Here is an 8,380-nt window from a genome sequence, read left to right as displayed (position 1 = left end):
TGTTGCGCTTATTGCTGTTTATTGAGATGCGGTAAGAACCTTTTATAGAAATAAAAGCCGATTTATACATACCCAGCTTTCTATATAACTTAAACTTCAGTGAAGAATTTTTTTTGTCTACACAAATAAATATGGTATTTTCAGCTTAAACAGCACCTTATGTGTCACACTGGCTATACAGCCAGGTCACAGGCCCCACGCCTCAGGCACAGCCATTTTTAAATCAAGAGTTACTACTGACCAGAAGAAAAACAACCAATCAGAAACACTTGTTAGCTACACAACTACTCTTCAGGAAATAGAGAAATTTTGGTTATTTATTGTTGTTAAACACAAATATACACAATGAGCTATCTGTGCTGTACCCACCACGGGTACCCAAACCCTGCTTTTAGCGTTATAAGCCTTCAAAGTAGATTTACTGCCACAGTTGTAAAGCGTCAGCAGCACAAAGCGAGTCAACCATTAGGTCCCGCCAGGCCCAGTAAATAGGTGTTAACACATATGCACCTAGCTTATAGGAGAAACTCCTGCAGTTTAAGTAATATCTACGTTATTCGTATGGTTACAACGGCAAACTTTTAAAAAGTGATCCCAATTGTTGCACAACAGTAAATCAACGGATTGGTGTTCATTAAACATTTGAAGTTCCTGATACTTGGTCAATTTTGAAGTTATGTAACAATTTTTACTACACAAACGATACTTTAACGTAGAAATAAAACAACAAAAACTAACTAAAAAACACGACAACCTCAAGCAATATCACGTATTATGATTATTAACTCCAAGAGAAACCTGTTAAGGAAAAGATATACAATTAATGTCAGGGAAACGTCAACAGAAAGGTAACTGTAAAATGTACAAAGCCAAATACAGACACACAGATAAAAAAAAAGAGAATCTAATTACAAGTTGCTTGTGAATCATTTCTCTTTCCACTTATTAAGTTAGAATAGTGCCAGCGACAGGGGGTCACTGTACATGAAACAACGGAATGGAAACCATTGTAACAAGAACGACTAGTGACATGTGCCATACAGTACAAATGACAGTATTGCATTCGGGGAGAATAACAAAAAAAATGTGGTGAAGTAATAAAGGAGGGAAGGAAAACGAAGAGGGGGATAAAAAAGATAGGAGGCTCTTTCCTTCATTACGATCCACTTTTGCTGGAAGTTCTATATCTATTCTATATTTTGTGATCGACCTTTAGCAACACAAGTGTACAAGTACAGTTCAACTGATCGAGTCGGCCAGACCTGATAAACAGTCGGTCTGTCATGCCACAAAAACTGGCTTTGAAGTCTTTGTCTTGCTGATTGAATTACTAGGGACCAAATGGACAAGGGTTTAAATGCTGGGTTCGCCAGCTCATAGATCTTGATAAAGTTCTGAAAGGCAGCGACAGTACTAGATTGGGCAGTAATTGAAGAAGGGCGAGGCGAGGAAGCTATAAGACCTTCTAGCCAAAGATAATGGTGGCAGTATTGTAAAGGGGGGATGCATATGTTCACAGGGAGGAAAATTCCAATCCTTACAACCCAGTTGTCAATGGCATATTTCCAGGAAGAAGGAGGAGATCATCAGTTGGCCGATTTCCTGTTATAAGCTAATCTAACCGTGCTGTGACAGGAAGGATGGGCCTTCACTGTCAGGTGGTACGGTAGATATAGTTAAAAAAAAAACAACCTATGCAAGTCCTTGAAGCTACTTCCTCCCTATTCGACATATTTAAACTGAAACTTCCCTCTGTTACAAGTACTTTCCGTGAAAAGCAAGTGACCAACCTCTTTAAATTCACGAATTAAGAAGGAGAGAGAATACAAAACGACTAGCCTCTAAAATAAATAGTAGAATAAAGAAACATAAAGTACGTAATTATCACATAAAGTACTTCAATGGCAAACTCTCTGGAGAACTAAAAAAAGCTAACATGTTCTACTAACCGTTTAGAAAATTCGTGTTTTTTTTCTCTCTCTCTTCAACACGTTATACACTTGGATCAAACGCAATTTTATTTTAGAAACCACCAATTTCATTAACCCAAAGAAACAATAGGGGAAGATGAAAATATAATTATTGCGGGCGTGTGTATACAAAATGTTTATTTCTGATATTAGATAAAAGCTACACAAAGCCACATTAGGCTAATCCTAATTTTAATCTGATAGACTGAATAGATGGAAAGAAGCCATTCAACAGCACCCAACACTAGCTTCTGACCGAGTAGTGGGGTTTGACCTTAGACCCCACGGTGAAAGAAGAGGTTTAGAAGCAACAAGGCGCGAGCGACGTATCCTCCAATTCTCAGTCCAAGCAGGCTAAACACCACACTGCACCCGGTCGGACTGTGCACACTAACCACCACACCGATCCCGGTCGGACTGTGCACGCTAACCACCACACCGATCCCGCTCAGACTGTGCATGCTAAACACCACATTGCACCCAGTCGGACTGTGCACGCTAACGACCACACAGAGTCCGGTCGGACTGTGCACGCTAAACACCACACTGCACCCGGTCGGACTGTGCACACTAAACACCACACTGCACGCGGTCGGACTACTATGCACGCTAAACACCACACCACTTAGTTTTGATGCATGCCCAACGATAATGACAATTCTACATCTTCCCTCTTTTCTCCATAAAACTGGAAACCATACTGGACATGAGTGTTGTGAATATTTACAATCATATTTATTGATAATAAAATCTTCAATAAAAATGGTAAGTTTTCGTTTTGTTTTTTAATGTATGTAACTAGGTGAGGTTAATATTTCAAACCTGTTCAATAACATTAAACGCTATATTTCGTTCACACTGTGTGTGTGGGTGGGGGAGGTTACAGATCAAATGATACAGGGATCGAGATATGATACCGCTTCGGACTTTCGGCTGTGGGTGACAGCCAATCCCGTTATCCGGTTCAAAGCCTTTGTGGTGGCGGGTGCTGCTTGTAGTTCAAAACTAAGGACGGCTATACTTACCTCCTGGCTGTTAATTCCACATACGCATAAGGTGTCCTTCAGGTTGAAAACGTTATTTCTGAATAATTATGTTCACATTATTATTATCAAACATACCAGTTGATGTCTTTAAATAGGCCTATTTATAAAAGCTTCCATTTTTAAAGAGCTTTCAAAAACTTGTTTTAATAAAAAAAAAGTATCCCGTGGTCAGTCTGAATAAAAAATATGCACTGTATATGTGCACATATGCATATTTTTTTTACGCTTGTTGACTTGAGACGGAAAGTTAAGAGAAAAAAAAAACACATTGACATCTCACAAGGAGAAATTACTACCCACAAAATCTGCTATTCTGTTTCTGGTTGACAATTAATTTTATATCTGTTTCGAATAAATATACTATTATCTACGTTTTCCTAACGTTTCGTAATGTATTGTTATTGGTTGTTGAGGAGGGGAGAATAATATGTACGACAGTTACACTAGAATTATATTTTGCGTTTCCGATATGAATAGATCATAGGTGTACGAGTAGCGTTAACAAGACAGCGTTACTCTTGCAGCATACCAACTCTGCTAAGCTGGTGCTTCGTTGTTATGGCAACTGCACGTGACGGCTGAAAAACCTACACAATTACAATGGCAATTAAAAAAGAAAAAAAACGACACCGGTTAAACATTCCCCTGTCACCTTAGCGCTTTCCAATCGTATTCTTAGGTTGTATATTGATGCGTAATCGTCATGTAATCCCAACCTTACTGTAGTGCAGCTTTCAACGAAGTATCAATTTAAAACCATCGGGATGTAGGATTGAGATTCTGGAAATAAGCGTCTATGAGAACTCCATAATCAACATCCTATAATAAAGTTAACGGTCTACACCACCACCAACAACAACAAATAGGCAACTTTCATTCACTCACTACAAGTATTAACATCGGGCAGTTTTTTCTACTCAGATAAGATTAGATGTTTTACGAAGTCACGCTCGACTTATCACTTCATTTCAAGAACATGCCACACACATACCAAACACCTGGTCATATCCCAGTGAAATATACACAAACATGCTATGTTTATCCAGAAATTCATCAATAAATTGTACATTCTTAAAGTCTGTAGTACTATCAAAAGTACGGCAAGTATATGAAAATATAAACCGCTAAATGAAGTATTACGATTACACTGAAAAAAAAATACAACTTGTAAGTTACCTTGATAAAAACTTAAGTTATAGTGTTATGTTTTACTTAAGGTTTCTGTTTCTGTGTTTTATTGAAGAACAGTATAAAAACTCTAACAACAGAAATCAAATTATACATGCTCATGAAAACTGAAAACCACGGGATTCAGGGTCATCTTTGTTTTAACCTGATGTGTATATTTAGTTATCAGATTATGCTTAATGTCACCGGTGTAACAATAATCAGTGTAACACACAACAACTATCAACTCTAGTCAAAGAAATTCGGCGTCATTCGTAAGATGATACTTTACTGTAAAATTTATCCTGGAGAATTACACCTAATCCCACCATCACCCAAAATAAATTCATGTAAATATTTGTGGTTGGGAGCAATCTAGCTTTTACGGCGTGGAAGTAGGAGATGGTGCTGAGACAACGCGGGGGCACAAAATTGGGAACTAACAAGTCAAAGTTCCAAAACTTGTTATTTGAACCCAAATTTCTATTTATCCTTCGCAGTATTTTAAAACATTATTTTCCAAGTGAAAACGACTAAGAACAAACTGTACTTACGTGAGATGACTTCTGAACAAGTAACTGCATGCACCCTATTAAGAACAAACTGTACTTACGTGAGATGACTTCTGAACAAGTAACTGCATGCACCCTATTAAGAACAAACTGTACTTACGTGAGATGACTTCTGAACAAGTAACTGCATGCACCCTATTTTTGATAAAAATACACTTATTCTGGAAGCTTTTCGAGAGGACTCCATCTGTAAAAACAATAATGCCACCACAAAGAGACAGAATGTGTGTTGGCATAGTTTCTATTTCTAATCAGGAAATAAGTGGTAAAGAAAAAATGAAGCATTCAGTTCAGGCAAACAAAAAGTGGATAAATTTCAAATCGTATACTTTATTGAGGTAGTGCCAAACGGATTTAAATGAAAATACATACATTTCTAATCAGAATTCTTCTTCAACATATTTACATTTCATGCACTACTGTGATTTCTTCATGCTTTATAATAACTGGTTTCATGATTGGACTAGACATAACGTAACAATCTTCCTATGTGGTGCTCTTAATGAACAATTCATTCAAAACAGCATCAACAATTTAACTAATAAAAATAAACAAAATAATGCAAGCAAATAATTTGATTCAACAGAGCTTAAGATGGTGACTTCTATCAACAAATATTACAGCAACACCCACATAAAGTAAACAACATGCAAGAACTTCTGAGTTTAAATGCTTGAATATCAAAACTTAACTGGTTGAAACACTTAGCACGGTCTCCTCTACATTCAATACATATTTAACGTTTACGTGGTAACCATGAATGTGCTTATAAATGTCTTTATGTACATTATATTTTTTATGTAACTTTATATCGGTATAATGTATAATTTTTGTGTCATACACGGACGTGCAATAAATACGTTCATAAGTTGCATATTTTAGTATTAAACATCAAGAGTGAACCTGAACAGGGCCTGTTTTGATACCAATAAGAAACGTATTAAAATTATATAAGTAATTACTTTTTTATATTATCATAAGATGTATGAAGAAGCGAATAACAGTTCTTTAAAGCAAGAATTATTGTTGTTTCCAACAAAGCACAGGCAGGTTAACAGTTTGTAAAGCAAGGTTGATTGTAGTTTCCAACAAAGCACAGATATGTCGTTAGTATTTCTTAAAACAAGGATCATTGTTGTTTCCAACAAAGCACAGACAGGTTAACAGTTTGTAAAGCAAGGATCATTGTAGTTTCCAACAAAGCACAGATATGTCGTTAATATTTCTTAAAACAAGGATCATTGTTGTTTCCAACAAAGCACAGGCAGGTTAACAGTTTGTAAAGCAAGGATCATTGTAGTTTCCAACAAAGCATACGCAAATGTTTAATGTTTTTAAAGCAAGGATATTTGTTGTTTCTCACAAAGCACAAGCAGATCTTTAACAGTTCTTAACGCAAGGATATTATTTTCAACAAAGCATACGTAAACGTTTAACGCTTTTTAAAGCAAGGATCTTTGTTGTTTCCAACACTGTTCTGAATTTTATCGCTAACATTTTCTCCTATATGAAACGCAAAAATTTTAATATTAGGATTATTTAATATAATTACGATTAGGGCCCCACTGTTCTATTACTAGGTTGAGTCAAGATTTAGTATCAGAGGTTTCAAAAGAGGTAGAGTTCTGTACTAATTCTAATATATTAAATTAACTTTCTTTTTTCTAAGTAACATTCAAAACATGCCAAGGTAGCAGTAAAATGGGTTTTACCAAATTAAATGCATTAGTTTCACACTTTCCTTTTTAAGGTTGGAAGGGTGATATTGCCATGTTAATAATCCCTTTCATTTTATTATCAGCTAAGTTTGGTAGCATTGCTGTAATATTCAGCATAGTTACTAAACATCTGAAGTTAGTTACCAATTCAAAAATATCCTGTAATTATAACTGTGCTTATGATCACGTTTATACATTAAATCATCAGCTCAATATCTCTCCTGACCCAATACCATCCTCCATCCCATGGCTCAGCGGTAAGCCTTATTACGCTAAAATCCGGAGTTCGATCGCTGCAGTGAGTACAGCAAAGACACTTCTTTATGCAGCTTAGCGCTAAACGAAACGAATTGACCCAATACCTTAACAACAGCGTAAATATGCATCTCAAAATTTAAAATTAAAGATGTGTCAGATCCAAAAGCAGACGGGAATTGTGTATTGAACGTAAAAAAAAGGTTTATAAATCTACAAATATTAAATATTTCGAGCTTTCTTCCCCATTTACCGCGACTAACAGACATAAAACCGTTAAAACCTTCTGAAGTCAGCGATCGCGGCTGGTCCCCCTCTGGCAAAGCTAAAAACGCGACCGTCTGTTATTACATATGGTTGAGATGTGGTGGTGGTCAATAATCGATATTAGATATTTCTACAAGCCTAAATTCAGTGCGTAATTCGCACTGGATATGTAACCCAAAATTTCACACAATACGATAAAAGGAGGTTTTATCAGAAACGGAATACAAAATAGCTTTGATAGTCAAAATAAGTTTATCTATAGAGCAAGGGCCCAAATTACGTGTGGCAAATTTAGATGTGGAGGGTGACTCATTTATTTACTTATTTTGAAGGCCCTCCTCCCCTTCCCGAACACCCACTGCAGCTTCGTTTTAGTGTTTTCCACGTGCCGACCACCCCAGCAGACAGTACTGTTTATCCGATCACCAGCTGTGGCTTTAACAAACAACCCTCCACCTCTATCCACCCTATTATAAACTTCATTTTCAAAGTTTTCGAGGCCTCATCAGTAGTCCCCCCTGCTTTTCTGAATGCACTTATCAGAAACTAGCAGAAATTAGTTCGCTCAAGTAAATATACCCGTACGGCATATGCCTGTTCACGGTCATGAGCTGAATGTTTCGATGTCATGTTTATGTATGTACATGTGGATTACGACGCTGTACACGCATGCGCGTTGTGATGCTGTAGTTATTTTGAACAGCACGCTTTACTCCGTAAAAAGCGCCGATACAATGTTACCCGTTCCCTCTAACTGTCGAATAATTTTATGAGAATATACATGTACACAACACAATAACTAAGTTATGTTATATACTTAACTCTGATCGATATTATTTAACAAAAAATAAAGAAAATGTACTATTCTGACAATGTTTTATTAACGTCATGTGGTAAAACAACTGAAACTGGTATGTATGTACCAAGCAAGCTAACTGTACAGGAAAATTTGTTAAGGCCCAAGACTAGATATGTGCGATCAGATGTTACAAGCAAACCATGTAATGCGATAAGAAACCTTTACAAAAATGAGAGGAGAACGTGCTTAGTGTAAACTATGTATATATATAATGAACTCGTTATCATAATCGTCCTTGCTGGACATTTACGTTCATACTGTAAACTGGAACAGACATACAGACTAAGAAGTTTAAGAACACTCAATTACTCAACCAAAAAGAAATGTAATTATAGCCTGACTTTTAAGAAATTAAAGAATTTTGATAACGCAATAGACCTAAAATAAAGATGTTTCCATTTTTGAACTCAGAAAAAAAAATTGATGATATATATATATATATATATATATAATAATTAGTAAATTAACGTTTTGGGTCGTAGAACTAAAAAAATAAAAATTAAAGTTTACGGTAAAGAAGCGACAA

This window comes from Limulus polyphemus, unplaced genomic scaffold (assembly GCF_000517525.1).
Source record: "Limulus polyphemus unplaced genomic scaffold, Limulus_polyphemus-2.1.2 Scaffold195, whole genome shotgun sequence".
In the NCBI taxonomy this organism is placed as follows: Eukaryota; Metazoa; Arthropoda; class Merostomata; order Xiphosura; family Limulidae; genus Limulus; species Limulus polyphemus.
Note: the sequence above shows the minus strand (reverse complement) of the source record.